Consider the following 17,539-nt stretch of genomic DNA (forward strand, 5'->3'; position numbering starts at 1 on the left):
ATGTCTAACCACCTATGTTATAGCATTCGGCTCTGATACCAATCTGTCACACCCCAACCTACGACGGAATATGTCGGGGTGCGACATAATTGTATCATAGCTCAAAAGACACTAAAGTAAATACACGTGTCAATATCTAAATTATTCATTTCATATTATTTAAGTACGCAAAAGCACAAACATTGTCTTATGGAAATAAACATTACAATTAAATAAAAAGAAATAAATAAGTCTTTAATTCATCATGCAACCTAAGGTCAACTATTCCCTAGCTTGTTTCTTCATCCCAAATAGCTACTTGCGCCATGCGGGAAAATACATAGTTTGTCAACATAAAGTTGAGCAAGTAATCACGGTTTTTGAATACATATAATATAAAAATGACAATTCCTTGCGATAATATGAAACACTACAACTAGCATAAAAATAACATAACAATAATAAAAAAGTTGTCTTTTCACTCGAATCCCATGGATAGCGAGCTACTCTGACGGCGTATGATCATACTAATAAGGATGAGATACCAACCACCAAAACATAAATTAAACACATAGTCACATTAGCACGTATTAATAATTGAGAAATATCATAATACGCAAATAGTGGATATGTAACGAAAATGGTTAACGCATAACGCCCCCAAAATATAAAACGGTAAAAAGGGGATGTGAATTACCTACCTTTAGCGAGTAGATTAATGAAGATGAAACAACAATAACAATTAAAGAGGAAACGGTCGAGCTCCTCGAGATTTGCCAACAAAGATTCCTAGTTGTTAAATATAATATAAATCAATTTATAAACGAAATATTAACAAGTCTTATAACGTAATTAAGGTTTGATGGGGTTTTAAGCGAAATTAAGATTAACGAAATTATTAGTTCAATTGTTAAAGTTATTAATCGATTTAAATAATCTGTAGTCTTTTCGTGTTTAAATTCATTATTATAATTGTCATTTATTATTTATATATTTATTATTATTATTATTATATTTTATTGAATAAATGAAATAAGTAAACATTCTATAATATGTATCTATATGCATATTTTGATGAAGAAACATTGTGTAATATTTATCTATCTATATATGTATTTATAAGTAATCATTGTCAATAAATAATAAATATTAATTATTTATAAATGCAATATAATATCTATTAATATATATACATATTTATTAAATATTGATTAATTATTATATAAAACATACATATTTATATACTAATTTAATGAAAACCATAATTATTAACACATGAATATATATTAACGGGAAAGAGTAATTGATCCTCTAAATTAGTTTGGTTAGGAATGGCAACGGGGCGGGTTTGGGGCGGGTTTTGCTTAACCCGAACCCGAACCCGAAACCAAAAACCATCCCCGTACCCGCCCCATTACCCGTCGGGTTTAATTCGGGGATTCCCCGTTTGGTTTTTTGTACCCCCCCGACCCGCCCCGTCCCCGAACCCGAAAACCCGAAAACCCGAAACCGATAAGAGAATTAGGGATCTTACATTACAGGTGGTAGCCTGGTAGAGTGGTAGGATGAGAACGAGGAGGAGGAGGGTGGTCCGGTGGTGCAGACGGGGCGATTGAGTGGATGGTGATGGTGGTGCAGACGGCGATTGAGTGAATCGGGGGCGGAATGGCGGTGGCGCACTGGTGCTGCAGATTGATGGTGCTGCGGACTGCCGATTGGTGGTGCACTGGTGCTGCAGATTGAGTGGTGCACTGGTGCTGCGGACTGCCGATTGGTGGTGCACTGGTGCTGCGGACTGCCGATTGGTGGTGCACTGGTGCACTGGTGGTGGATTGGCGGTGGATTGGTGGTGGATTGGTGGTGCACGGTGGATTGGTGGTTTAGGTACTGAGACAGTGGACGGCGATTCACGATTGTTAGGTTTAGATTTGAGATTGTTAGGTTTAGGTTTTTAATATATGTATATATATATTATTTTTATTTATATTTATATATATTATATCGGGGCGGGTCGGGGCGGGGGTACCCAAACCCGAACCCGAAACAATCCCCGAAACAATCTCCGAAACCCGACCCGAAACCGAAAAAACAAAACCCGACCCGACCCGAAATAAGCCGGTTTTCGGGTTTCCCCGTCGGATTCGGGGATTTTTGCCATCCCTAAGTTTGGTTTACTAGGTGTGTGAAAATAGATACCATATCTATTATTATTAAAGATATATAATGGATTTATATACAAAATAATAGTAATGAATTTAATATATGGTGAATTTATATACAAAATATATATGTGTATATATTATAGATAAATCAATAAATAAAGGTTCACGTCAAGAAAATGTGAGTTCAGGGTTCGGCTTTGCTAAAATAATGCTTATTTAGTGGTGTACAAGCATAATATTAGCAAAAATATGATTTTTGAATGTTAAAGAAAAATAAAAAGAAAAACCGGGCCTGGAGGGACTCGAACTAGAGCCTCCAGTCCGGTTCTGAGTTTCAATAGGGTTTAAACATGCCATCCAGGCAGGTGTCCGCCTCATATAAGATACCCAGAATCAATCTTTATATGAATCCATTTAGTTAAACATCCCTACCCAAAACCCTAGAATCTTAAATCAGATTAATGGTTCTAAGTTTGTTAAAATTGAATTGGGGTATTGCTTGGAAACTCCATACAAACATATAGCAATTATCGGAATAGAAGACGAATTGAGGATGCACGGATGAAACAGGTTTCAGAAGGCTTCTTTTGCTGCAATAGGTTAGGGTTTTGGTTCGTGATGTAGAGAGGAAGGTGTAGTAGGATTTAATTGCAAAATGGTTACGTATTTATAGTGTTTTGAAGTTCACATAGTAGCGGGTTTAATATAGCTATCGTTTTCCCTGATTAAAACGTCGGTGGGTTCGTAATTAAATGGAGAAATCACTTCGTTGAATCAATTCCGTGATTTAGGGAGAAAAGTCAGAGTTACCATGGTAGGAGAAGGGAGTGTCGGCCGAGCTTTGAAAGGGAGGAAGAGAAGGAAAGTTTTTGAATAATATTTGCAGATTAGTCCCTGGTCAATACAGTTGGATACCCATTTGGTTAAAAGTTAGTTTTAGGGGTGCTTTTTGATAGTTAAAATCAATTTAAATAATTAAAATAAATAAAATACTAAGTCGTGCGGAAAATCCTTTTTTTTTATTAACGAAATTACCCGATCACTAAACGGGTCGGGTAACGATCTGAAATTTAACGAATATTATAGTTCATGCAAAAACTAAATAAAACTAGCAAATAAATGAACTAACTCTATACAAACTAACCAACTATCATATCCCCACACTTATCTTTTGCTTCCCCTCAAGCAAAACTCTAAAGTAAACATCAACCTCCATCATAGGTATATCGATTATCACCATTAATAATAGTAAGGTTTAAGGTCATACCCAGTTTTCCAGACTGACACTTTCTTGTTTGACAACCTACAAATATGTTTAACGAAGCAATAAACAATAGAGCCTCCCAGACAAGGGTACTTTGTTTCCGGTTAAGGCATACATGTTCATATCCCTCACACTATCAACACTCCTCTCGGTTTAATATCTAGACTAACAAAAGATGTGCTAGTATAAATCTCTACCCTCAAATACCAAATATGAGTCATAATTTAATACGCTTGCAGGTCAGTCTTATCTCCACCCATTACCCACCGGTTGCATAAAGACTTAGACTAAGGGTTTTACTGAGGCTTAGGTCAGGGTGTAAAGGAATTCTGTTTTACTCGTTTTGACTTACAAGAGGTCGGCTTGTTTTGAGCTCTTCTTCTAAAGCTCAAGCTTGACTCCTGAGTTATTTTTGAAGCTTGAGCTAGACTATCCATTAACTGGCATCATTTTTATTTATTTTTATATATATATTGTGAAAAAACTTTAGCATTCCTATGTTCAACACGAGCTCGTGTGCAGTGTGTTAAACGAGCCATGCTCAGCTCAAGCTCATCTATGTAGTGTGAAATTATTATATAGAAGTCCAAAATAGTTAAAAGTTAACATTACACAAGGCTCGTTAAGGTTTGACGAGCCTAAACGATCTTTCAATGCGAGGCTTAAGCTCAAGAACTAAAACGAGCTTCATTTGAGGGCATGAGACTCAGGTTGGGATCAGGCTCGATAAGGAATTTCAAGCTTATTATCGATACGATCTCGAGTAACTCACGAGTGGCCTGGATTGTTACCACCCTAGTGGTGGACCCAGTAATTTTTCTCACAGGGATTGGAAAGTTTTCGAATCGGTACTCAGTTGACTATCGATATTTGAATTTTATTACGATTCAGCTGTTTGGGTCGGAATAAATGGGTATATAAATTCTTTTCAATTTGATTCGGTTGTTTCGGTGTGGTCAAGTCAGGACGAGTCATAAACAATAATAGCATAACTGAACAAAATACCATATAAATTATTCAGTTATGGTAGTCACAAAATCATTTGTTTGGGTAGGGTCACAAATTCATCTATTCATTGTCAGAAATATTTTCATGGCGATCAGAAATATAGCACCATATACATGTTCAATAAATTATTCTGTTTAGGTCGGTCACAAAATCATCTATTTATCTAGCTTTTTATTGTATACAAAATATATATATATATATATTACTAAACATTAAACACTAAAAGAATTTATTAAAAATCATCTACTAAATAAAAGAATAAATAGTAAATAAATAAATTAAATACAATGAAGTAAAATTATTTCAATCTAAAGCAACTAAGATAAAAAAATAAATATACGACTTTCATTTTTAATATACGACATTTGCTGCACACTAACCTTCTTTTTACAGTCTAGATTGTAATTCTTATTTTTAAATATTAAGCATCTTTTTCCTCCTTTAAGTTTTAATGTACATTCTAAGATCACTCCTGCATCTTCAAAGACACCAGAAGAATTCCGACAAGTTTCTTTTCATCTTACATTTTCACTGGTATCAAAATTTCACAAGGGTCCGTCCGAATTTTAACATATATATAACACTAAAAAATATTTTCACAGGAGACGGCCGACCCTCGTACAACTGTAGGTCCGCCCGGGTCAACCCCTACAAGTCATTTAAAAGGTGCATATAAAACTAGGGAACTTGTTTGAAGTTGCATATATATAATTAAATGGTTTGATATTTATTTAAAACTAACTAAATATAGAAATTGAACATTTTAGTCACTCGTGCTACACAAACCAAACAGCCACTAGCCATCATAAACCAGGCCTTCGATCATCTCTGTGTATCCTTCTAGGCAACCATTTGTGTGTATGGTTATGTAGGCCTTTCCTCCGAAAAGGTTAACCTATCCTTCCATGTCACTTTCGACGAACCACCTTTCCCGTTAGCAAATCTAACTCGTAACCAACATCACAACTCCTCCTTCCTCGATAGTAACGTGTCCCCAATTCTCTTCGATACTACTTGTAGCATCCTAAATTTTATACTTTGTATTTAATATAAATATCCGGATATAAATATATAAAGGTTAAAATGTTGTTAAAATAAATAAATGTTGAAGTAGGATAAATAGATGTGTATATGTATTTACACTAGTTGCAATATTTATAAATTGTTAGAAGAAAGAATAGATTTAACAAAGAAAGCTTAGGACATGAAACATACTTAGGCATGCAAACCAAACCTAGTGTTTTGATAAAAAGTGTCTCGACCAATAAATTGGTAGAAATTGTATATTGTGATGCTAAGAGATTTATGTATCTTGATAAAGAAGTCAAATGAATGTGAATATATAGTTGAGATTGCTTGTGTTGAATCATGTATGAGTTGGATGCAACCTACATTATGGTGTAATTTTAGAATCCATGTGGAATTGAAGTTGATATAGTCTCACGGGCGGAACCAGAGCGGTCAAGAGGACCCACTAACCCCCGGCCATGAGAATTTATTGAACCTTTATATATAAAATATGATATTTTCTAGAAAAAAACTAGTAGGTCCCTCCAGTTTAGCTAGTAGAGAAGAGGGTTATGGAGTTTTGGTTCCATCACCATAATAATCTTAGAAGGAATGCGTAATAAAATGTTGTTGACTAGAGTTGCATTTATAACCCGGTGACTATTTGGAGTTAATGACCCGGTGAAGCAATCCATGTTCAAGTAAATCTATAATGACAGAATAAATATGTGGAACCAGATTTATTGCCTATCATTCTTACCTCCTGTTTGTTAGGAAAAATTGATGCTTATTTTCTTTTTTATTTATTTAATCAATCTGTCCATATATTGGACCCCCAATGTAATTCAAGATATGATATTTTTCAATAAAAGAAAACATTATGTGTGCCCGACTAATAATTCTTTATGGCATCCGAGCAAAAATATCCATACAAAGAAAAACAAACCAAGAAACCCTAGTTCATGGCTGGCGACGGTGTAAAGAACACCAAAGACGAACAGCAACAGGCTGTTTCTGACGCAAGATCTACCAACGACTCCGCTGCATTTCAAGATTCTTTCAACTCTAAACGTGAACAAAGTCAATCAAAAAGCAAACCAATATGTAAAAAAAGTAAAAGAAACATTGGTGAGGCTGTGGAACTTTGTGAGTATTGTGGAAGGAATGGCCATAGTGAAGATGGTTGTTTTAGACATATCGGTTACCCGGAGTGGTGGCCAGATAAAGAAAAGCAATCAAAACCTAATGTCGTTTGTGTTGAAAATGAAAAGAGACCTATATCCGAGCTTAATGATGAGCAATATCAACAGTTTGTCAAATTTTTTGAAAACAAGGAACATGGAAGCAAAGAAGAAAGCACACCAAATGCCAATATTGCAACGGGTAATGTCGACCATGAGGATAATTGGGTAATAGGCTCAGGCGCAACTGAGCATTTTACTTATGATTACTCTTTACTTAAAAACATAACAAAAAGGCAAAATGAGTATCCCGTCACTATACCAAATGGTGCAAGTATTCCCGTTGAAGGTCGTGGTGATCATACTTTGTCAAACGGGATAACTATCAAGAATGTTTTGCACGTTTCAGATTTTAAATGAAATCTATTATCGGTTAGCAAAATATCAAATGACCTACAGTGTGCTGTGACATTTTTCCCCACATTTTGTGTCATGCAAGACTTGAGTTCGAGGGCATTGATTGGAGCGGGTGAATGTAGCAACGGTCTCTACAAGATGGGGACGACGGAGAATAAAAGACAAGCAACGGTTGCAACCATTAATACATGGCATAAAAGACTAGGTCATGCATCTCTTTCTAAACTTTCTCATGTTAGTTTTCTTAAAAATGCTTCTTTGAACTCGAAAGGTGTTTGTGATGCTTGCACCAAGGCTAAGTTCGCCAGACTACCTTTTGCCATTAGTGCAACAAAAACCAATGCATGTTTTGAATTATTACATTGTGACGTTTGGGGTAAATACCGAACGCCTTCTTTCACAATAGCCAACTATTTCCTCACTATTGTTGACAATTTTAGTCGAGCCGTATGGGTTTTCCTCCTTAAACATAAATATAAGGCTAGTACCCGTTTGATCGATTTTCATAAAATGATACAAGTACAATTTGAGATGAATATAAAACGTGTAAGGTGTGACAATGGGAGGGGGGGGATTCACATCAAACAAAATGCTCGATTTTTAGGCTAAAGAGGGAATAATCTTGGAAACCACGTGTCCACACACACCACAATAAAAAGTATTGTGGAACGTAAGCACCGACACCTCTTAGAAATGGCAAGGGCACTAAAATTTAGGGCTAATCTTCCAACAAAATTTTGGGGAGAATATGTTTTAACGGCTACTCATATTATAAATCGGCTACCATCCGATGTGATTGATGGAAAGACACCGTTTGAATTATTATACAACAAAAAACCCGACTATGATCATCTAAAGGTTTTTGGGTGTCTTGCTTACTATCGAAGCACAGAGACGAAAGGTGATAAATTTGAAATGAGAGGTCTACCGGGAATATTTATTGGCTATCCACCGGGCATAAAAGGTTACACAATATATGACTTACAACACTTGAAAATTGTCATTACAAGAGATGTCAAATTCATGGAGAATGTATTTCCTCTCTCAGATGTTAATATTCCAAAACATGAGGAAGAAATTTTTATTTGGCCAAAATGGTGGGATGATGAGCCTACTGCTGCACAAAAGTTAGGCTCTCATGTAATTCCAAATGATGATCTCACAAACATTGAGCAAGATTGTAGCACACAATCAGCTAGTGAACAAAACAGGGAGCAAGATTCAAGCCCACAAACTAAAGCCCAAAATGAGCACACAACAAACCTTCAATCAGTTGAAGACCCACAAATTGAAGTTCAAGATGAACATGTCGCCACTGCACCTGTCTCCAAGCCCGCTGTTTCTGAGCCCAAGGAAGTTGGGCCAGCCGTTGCTAACCGACCCAAGCGACATCGCAACCAACCATCCTACCTAAGAGACTACAACGTGAAACTACACCCATCTTTGGATCCAGAACATTCATCTATCGAATCCAATCAACAACCCTCAACGGTACATCATATCCCTCATTTCATTTCCTATGATAATTTTACTAATTCACACAAAAAAATTTTGGCGGCCATTACTTTAAATAATGAGCCAAAGCATTTCAATCAAGCCGTTTGTAATCCCAAGTGGGTCGAAGCGATGAAAAAAGAAATTCATGCTCTTAAACTAAATGGGACATGGACCTTAGAAAAATGGCCAAAAGGGAAACACGTTATCGACTCAAAGTGGGTATACAAGATCAAATTGACGTAGGCTATCGTGATCTACTCAAAAACAATTAATTAAAGACTTAAATACCTATAACTAGTACGGGTAAGTAAGGTCGTCTCCACAGGAACTCAAGGAAAGTGCTAATTTTAGGTGTATCCGGTTTTGTCACGAATGTCACATTCTCTCCTAGTTAAGAAATTTCGTCCCCGAAATTCAATATACTAGTAAAAAGCTTCTTAAGAATATTTGTTTTCGTTTTCAAATGTATATAATTCCTCGTTGTTAGGCATTTTACTGAACTTTGACCATTGAAATTCTGTTGAGTCGTAACTGTTTGACTTTCCCGCCTATTATTTATACGGGTTCTTTACAAAGTTTAGTTATGTATGAGTTTCCAAGTGGTACTATCTCCGCCTCATCAATAAAGCACTTGGTTGTTTCGGCATATAAGAAATTTGTCCGTAGAATTAAAATCGAGAGGGGACTCGATTCTTGATATAGTTTATTCATTATGTTACAGGTTTAATTTTTGAGACAACCTTGTACAGTTCTATGTATGTTGTTGTCAACGTATCAGTTTCTTCAACTCGAATAACACTTTTCAAAGGTCAACAATTCATTACGTACATCGGTATAGTTCTTTTATTAGTCTTATACGGCTTTCAGTTTGTTTTTGAATCTTACGAGCCTAATCGGTGGTTTCTGGAATCAAATCAAATTTTGCAATTTAAATGTTGCCAATTTTCAAACTAATAAGGTATCAATTCATGTTCTTGCTCATATTGTACCGGTTACAGTGCTGCTCGTATAATATTATGATAATTATTAGTATTCGAGGATCAGACTAGTGAAAACGTTGGTCCTAAATTTCTCTATAGTTTGGTAATTCTTTCAGTGTCTGCATAGTTTGTCCAAATCGATCGTTTGTTTGGGAACGACAGGTCATGGTTAAACCGATTTAGTTTCTTAAGTTTGTCAGAACACAAGAGGCGAAATGACTATCTCAGTCAGAAGTAATCGATATAGGCATACCATGTCGAGGTATGATTTGTTAACATGATTGTAGGCATGTCTTTCAGTTGTGTAGTTGTTATGGATCGGGGGAGAGTATACAATTTAATTTAGCCGGCCAATTTAGTACCCGGACTATACTATGTTCTCGGAATGAACAAGTGTGTTATGAGGCTTATTATAATCTATTCCCACTTCTATTGGGAGTTTCCGGTTGTTATAACATTATTGAGGTTTTTAGATACTTTATTTTAGTTCTCGCACAATTCAGGTATTTATCGATATGTGTAGTTACAACTTTCTTCATACCGGTCACCATTAACATTCCTTAATTCCTTGTACATCTTACCGGTTCCTGAATAGTTGGAATATCTAGACTCGTGTACTACGTCCATGACCAAGCCTCGTAAGTTACCATGATTTAGAATCTAAACTCGGTTTGTTCCAGGTATAGAATTTCTTCTGTTTTCCTTTTTAAAGTTCTTCTCGTCCCCGTTCAGGATTTAGTTTTCTAAATATTATACTCTTAGAGTTTTATTTTGGGCTATATGAATAGGCCCGATTATGTTTGCCTAACCAATCATTTTAAATACCTGTACTTTCCAATGTTTAACTTTATTCCTTCATCTTAAGGCATTGTTTTTTTCTTTTTTTTTTTACAATTGTTCCATACTCCGAGTCAAGGAAAGTGTAATTTTCTCGTGTGTTTTTGATTGTTAGGAAGTGTATGTTATAACCTTGTTTCTCTGCATATTCTAATCTTCTCGGATGTATCACAATAGATTACAAGGTAGATTTAGTATAGGGGTTTGACAAAGTTTCTGTTTTTAACGATTAAAAGTCATTTCTTGTTCTCTTTCCCAATCATAAATTCAGTTTTCTTGGGTTAAAAGGGTTAAAGGTTGGGCTAAACTGGAAAGTGTACAATGAAGCGCCAATAATACTCAGCTAGTTCCAAAATTTGGCGAATTTCTTTTGTTGACTCTGGTGTTTATTAGTTTTGTTCGAGTGTATGTAAATTCCATGTCAGTTAATAACGTGTTCAAAATCCATATATGACTAAATTAATTAATTAACTACGGCAGACAGACGATGTCAAGCGGTTTTTAGAAAAAGATTTAATTAAAACTAATTATTACTTAAAAAGATTTGTACACAATATTAATTAAAAGTATTCATTCTAGGTTCGGGTAGTGTGACAGTTCAACTTAATTATAGATTTACTTGTCTTGATTGCGCAGTAATTACTAGACCTAGTAGTTTGATTGTGATGACAAACGATACCCTAACTGAATAGTTGACACAATTGAACTCGATCTACACAATTACCAATTTATGTTTTATGACAACTAATTAAGTAGCATGAACCTATAATTATAAGTTCAATGACACAAGAGCCTAACCCTAAGTGTTGATGAACAAAACCAAACAAGTGATGCACTAATCAATAATCGCAAATATAAATTGTTTAAACAACCAAGCAATCAATTAAACAAGATAAAAGCAATAACTCAAATCAAGTTCATAACTTTAAGCATAGCAAATCTGATCTTAAGAGGAATTACACAAAACCCTAGCCTAGAATGAACAAAGGACTTAGCCGAACATAATCATAATGTCAAAACACTTATCTTTGATGAACATGCAAACCCGAAATGAACCAGAAGCCTTGGAATGGTGGAAGATCGTCCTAAGCAGCCTCTTTTGCCTCTGGAAATCGTTCTTAACCGAATGGGGAGGTTAAGGGGTTTACATAAGGCAAAACCTAAATTTTTGGCCGACTTATGCATCTTCGGGTATCGCGAAGATGTCCAGGCATGCTTCTTCGTGTATCGCGAAGGACAAAATAGTCGCAACCGACATACGCGAAGTTGCCCTTCTTTGCATCTTCGCGTATCGCGAAGATGTAAAACTTTAGATTTTTCATTTTTCTTTTCTTGAATGCCTAGTGATGCGTGCACGTCCAATCTCTCACTTCTCGATCTTCGTTCCAAGCCCGTAAATATCCTCGTTAAGCTCCATAGCTTCCAATATCCTGAAACAAGTAAGCAATGCTTGAAGTACCAATGTTCATTCGATTATTTAACTAAATATAACTAATTAATATATAAAACTAGCTAACTTTTACCCAACCATCACATCCCCACACTTATCCTTTTCCGTCCCGAAAAAGACTTTGCAATGGAATCAGAATCAAAGATCATTCTCAAAATATTTCATAGATTATCTTAATTAAGCACAAGAACACAAAAACCACGATTGCGACCCACGCCTTAATACTTACCGGGAAAAATAAGGTGTGACAGTTTTATTAGTTCATATGATTAAAATGGAACCCACACCTTAAAGCCCTGAAGCCGCCTTACCATGCTTCATTATAGTTTTACCGAACCAGACCACCGCAACTTGACTTAAACCTTAAGATTATATGATCAAAATTTTGCACATTTGTACAATTTTTCAAGTCCATATGTAATAGCTAAGACAATCTTGGATATTTTTATCGAACCAAAACCCAAACTTAAATATTAAAATCTACCAAAATGGCCATTAGATACGATTAAAGTGCAATTAGGTAACCAACTAGTAATAGCCCCCACTACATGACATACCCCCGTTATCAAGCAATACCCCGAAGTCCATCACCATACGTGAGTAGGCATGAATTCATCTGTAGGGCTTACATATGACGTGTCCCGTGTGGTCCGTTTCTTAATGGTAATGAGACGCGAGCACGGGGACCCCATATGACTAACAGCGTGGATGATCAAGTCAGTAGTGAATTTGTACTTTTAAAACACTTTTTGTGATCATGTTTATTAACTTATAAATTGGCAGATAAACTGCGGGTTTGCTCTTTTTAAGCTTTTTTAATATGAATAAATCCACTTAGGATTTAGGCATACCAGATGATAAACCGCATACTGACCCATGGTCTCCGTTCCCCGGGTCATCCCATCAATACAGGATTTAAGGCCATAAAACCATACGCCTATGAAGTGTTAGCCACTTAACTAGCAGTATTTTCATTTATGTTTATATCACAAGCCATTTAGCATACTCTAATGTTAAGCCTATCCAACCATTGTATTATAGACTATTCATATTAAAATATATTTTTGGTGATCAAATCTAATAGAAAGGCTTGAGTGTGGCCTAATCTTTCTTTCCAGTCCTTACACAGGCTTAGCTAAACAAACAAAACCCTGAAGGCGTTTCCCACTAAAAATCAAGCATTTAAAGTTTAATTAAGTCAACAACCAAATTATCCTTTCATTCTTATGGCTGAGCCTACCAACACATCCCAAATTAAGTGTGTTCCCGTTTTTATTTATCTCATATTATATAATAATTTTGAAAAATAATCCCCGAGTTTTCTATCATTTTCCATTATTTTGCAAAAAATATTAATTCAAGAGACATAAAAACTTTTAAATTTTCAATATCTCCCCCCATCCCGACACTTGAGGCAAACATTGTCCTCAATGTTTAAAATTTAAGACACAAAATAGGGACGGGGTTAAAATTCACTTCGACAATTTTAAAAAACCGGGCCTAATGTGATGGTGGTTATCTATTATATATTTATACAGTTACACTTTTTACACAAAACTAATAAAACAAATAAGGTTATGAAAACGAAATCACCTGATAGAAAATAAAACTCTCATGTGCAACTCTCGTGCCCTCGATGATCTCTCGGTGAACTTAACCCTTCAACTCTCAAAACAAAATCTGCAAACTCTCAAACATGTAGAAGCACGCTTCTCACAAGTGTTAAAAATATAGGTCTTTTAAATCATTTGCAAAACCATAAATTTTAAATTACCAACCGAGATTAATAAATTTCATAACCAAATTTGTTAAACGAGTAAAAATGTTTAAAGACCTAACTCACTTTCGTAGGAATCACGATTGCATTTAGCGTATGCAACAAGCCATTTAAACCCCCCGGTAGCCCGGGTGGACGAGTATGGTCTCGTGAGGGTTTATAGTGAGCTACACCCACAAAGTTCAACTACAACAAAAATATACACGTACCTGAATACAAGGCCGGGTTGCCTCCCGGTTAGCACTAAGTTTTTGTCAAGGTCTTTAGCCAGACCGTTACCTGATTTCTTGGTTATGGTGGTCTAATGGAGTGCTTACCTTCCTCCACCTCGTTCTTCTTACTCCTCCAACATAGTGGTACACTGTCCATGACACTCCATCTTGGCCCGAAGCACGCCAACCGTCTTTGTTCATTCTCAAACCCTGGTGGCTTCTTTACCTTCTCCTTCTTCGGAGCTTTCTTCTTACTTGCTTTGCCCATCTCATTATGAATCACTTTTTTTCTTACCTGCTTGATATCATCTCCTAACGTTACCACTTCTTCAACATAAACCTCTACCGCATTCAGCTCCTCTTTTTCTCTCTCCCACTTCGACCTATCAAACACAAAACTTTCTTCTTTGGTGTCATCCTCACTTACATGAGGAAGACACATGTTAGTAGCACCTGACCTAAAAGATTTATTTTCACAAGAATAATCAAATGAATTTGAAAAGATATGCAAAACTAACTTACGATTACCAAAGGCCATGCACACTGTTCCGTCTCGGCAATTGATTTGAGCATTTGATGTTGCCAAAAAACGGTCTCCCCAATATCACTCTCGACTCTTCTTCATTCTCTACCGGTTCATAATCCAAAACAAGAAAATCTTCAGGATAAACAAACTCAACAACCTTTACTGCAACTCCAACCAACTTCCCTCGGGGCCGTCTTCGAGTGAAATCAGCTAACACCAATGTGGTGTCAACTTCTTGTAAAGGCCCAAACTCAAACCGGTCATAAACACTCCTCGGTAGAACACTTACACTCGCACCATAATCAACCAGCGCCTTGGTGGTCTTGAACTCTCCAATTTGAATGGGAATAAGTGGTGCCCCTGTTTCAAATTCTTCAACTGTGTCTCTCACCCCATGATCTTCAATGGTGATTGCACTAATGTGTATGTTTTTACCATTTGATGAACTGCTACTCTCATGGCTCGGGTTCTTCAAAGTATCACTCGACAACTTGGATGGATTTCTCTTTAAACTAGCCACTTCTTCTGCAAGCTGGCTCATTTGTTTTTCTCTCGCAGCATTAGCTTTCTCTTGGAGCTCTAACCTCTAATTCACGCTTTTATTCTGAGCCTCCTGATCTGTCTTCATTTGCTTCAGAAAGTCCATAACATCCTTAATCGACTCTTCCTTATTACCCGAAGAACTTCCTTGCCCTTGAGCTACCTCTTGACTTTGCTGACCTTGCTGATAACTCTTCTGATAGCTCTTGTTATAACCCCCCGGCTCCTTTTGATTGAACCCGCTTTGACCGTTACCCCTCTCGTTCCCATATTGTCGCTGATTTGACTGATAACCTGCTTTTTGGGAATTACCTTGAAAGTTTGGGTTTTGTTGCATGTTCGTGTTTCCATAACTGAAGTTGGGGTGGTTTCGGTGGCCCGGGTGATAGGTGTTTGAATTCATATTATTATTGTACCTCATCTCTCCTTGAACAAAGTTCACCTCCTTTTCTTCCTCTTCCTCTTCGTCTTCCAACACGACCCCACAGGTAGCCACTACATGGCCTATTCCACCACAACCGTCACAAACTGGATATATCTTTCCTGTCTTACCTTTCTCTTTAAGTCCCACACCCATCAATTGATCCAACTTTCTCTCCAACCTAGCCATACGATCATCCGACTCACCACTATCCACGGCTTTCACAACCGCCCTTTTTACCGTGCGATTCGACTGAGCTTGCCTTTTCGAGTTCATTACATGTCGCTCTAAGTGTTGCCAATCTACATTCTCATCATTAGTCAAAAACGACCCATTCGTGGTCGACTGAAGATCGCGCACATCATCGCTCGTCAACCCGTCATGAAACGCTTTGATCAGCTCCCACAATGCGATCCCATGATGCGGACATGTTCTCAACAGCCTCTTGAATCTCGTAAACACTTCATGAAAATTCTCGCCCGACCCTTGCTGAAAATTTCTGATGGAGGTTCGGGCTTCGGACGTTCTTTGCGGTGTGTAGTACTCGTCCAAAAACTGCTGAGCCAGATCTTGCCACATGTAAATGCTCGCTGACGGTAGAGATAAGAACCACTACTTTGCTAGATCTTTAAGACTGAACTAAAAAACCACTAGATTGACTTCATCAGCAGTGAACCCTCTACTCGAGATAGTGGCACAAATTGCATTGAACTCGCTCAAGTGCAAGTACGGTTCTTCTGATGCTTTCCCATGAAAAGTAGGCATCCCGGTCAGATTGCTTTGCCTTACTAAAAACGTTCTTCCTTCTCGGACCGGGATTACAATGGGAAGCGGGTTCGTGGCCACTTGTGGAATGAAGTGGCTTTGAACCCCCCGAACAGGTGGTGGAACAAATGCCCTCGGAACCCCATCATCGAACTCATATTCGGGAAACTGCGGCTCGGGAATCTCCTGTCGTCTTTGGGCTCGGCGGTTTCTCGGTTGTTGAACGGGAGGGGGTTGTTGTTGTGGTCTTCTATAATACTGACCCCCCCGATCATCCTCCATCTCTTCTTCATCCTCAAACTCATCAAAATCGTCAAATCCCCTCCGCCGATCATCTTCGAACTAGACTCTATTGTGCGGTGGTTCAGACCTGATTGAACGATCATCTCTCATTTGATATCTTCTTTGAGCTCTCGGGTTTCGGTTTTGGTGAATGGGTGGGTTGAATGGTGGTAGGTCATGGATTGATGGGTTTTGTGGAATGTTTTGTGGGATATTTGGTGGAATGGGTTGTTCTCGATTGTGCGGCGGGTTAAGGTTATCAGGTTGAAACATAGGTGGAACCGGGTAGGGGTTATCTTCTTGATATTCATGTTTTCTTATTTCGGTATTGAAGTTTCACCCCTTCTTTGTTTTGCTCGGTTTCTTCTCGCGGCTTTCTCAATCTCGGGATCAAACTACAGCATCTCCTTGTCTCGAGCAAACCTCGTATGCATCAACCAAAGAGATTAACTGCACACCACAAACAAGTACACCCCGCGTAAAATCAACGAAGAAAAGAATTTAGACTAAAGTTAAACAAAATTACGCTAAATTTAAACTAAACTAAAGTAGCACTAAGCGCGTTGAGTCCCCGGCAACGGCGCCATTTTGACGTAGGCTGTCGTGATCTACTCAAAAACAATTAATTAAAAACTTAAATACCTATAACTAGTACGGGTAAGTAAGGTCGTCTCCACAGGAACTCAAGGAAAGTGCTAATTTTAATATGACTAAATTAATTAATTAACTACGGCGGACAGACGATATCAAGCGGTTTTTAGAAAAAGATTTAATTAAAACTAATTATTACATAAAAAGATTTGTAAACAATATTAATTAAAAGTATTCATTCTAGGTTCGGGTAGTGTCACAGTTCAACTTAATCACAGATTTACTTGTCTTGATTGCGCAGTAATTACTAGACCTAGTAGTTTGATTGTGATGACAAACGATACCTAACCGAATTGTTGACACAATTGAACTCGGTCTACACAATTACCAATTTATGTTTTATGACAACTAATTAAGTAGCATGAACCGATGATTATAAGTTCAATGACACAAAAGCCTAACCCTAAGTGTTGATGAACAAAATCAAACAAGTGATGCACTAATCAATAATCGCAAATATAAATTGTTTAAACAACCAAGCAATCAATTAAACAAGATAAAAGAAATAACTCAAATCAAGTTCGTAACTTTAAGCATATCAAATCTGATCTTAAGAGAAATTACACAAAACCCTGGCCTGGA

Source organism: Bidens hawaiensis, unplaced genomic scaffold (assembly GCF_021521415.1).
Source record: "Bidens hawaiensis isolate Kalapana, Puna unplaced genomic scaffold, B.hawaiensis_p1.1 tig00004101_1, whole genome shotgun sequence".
NCBI classification, from domain to species: Eukaryota; Viridiplantae; Streptophyta; class Magnoliopsida; order Asterales; family Asteraceae; genus Bidens; species Bidens hawaiensis.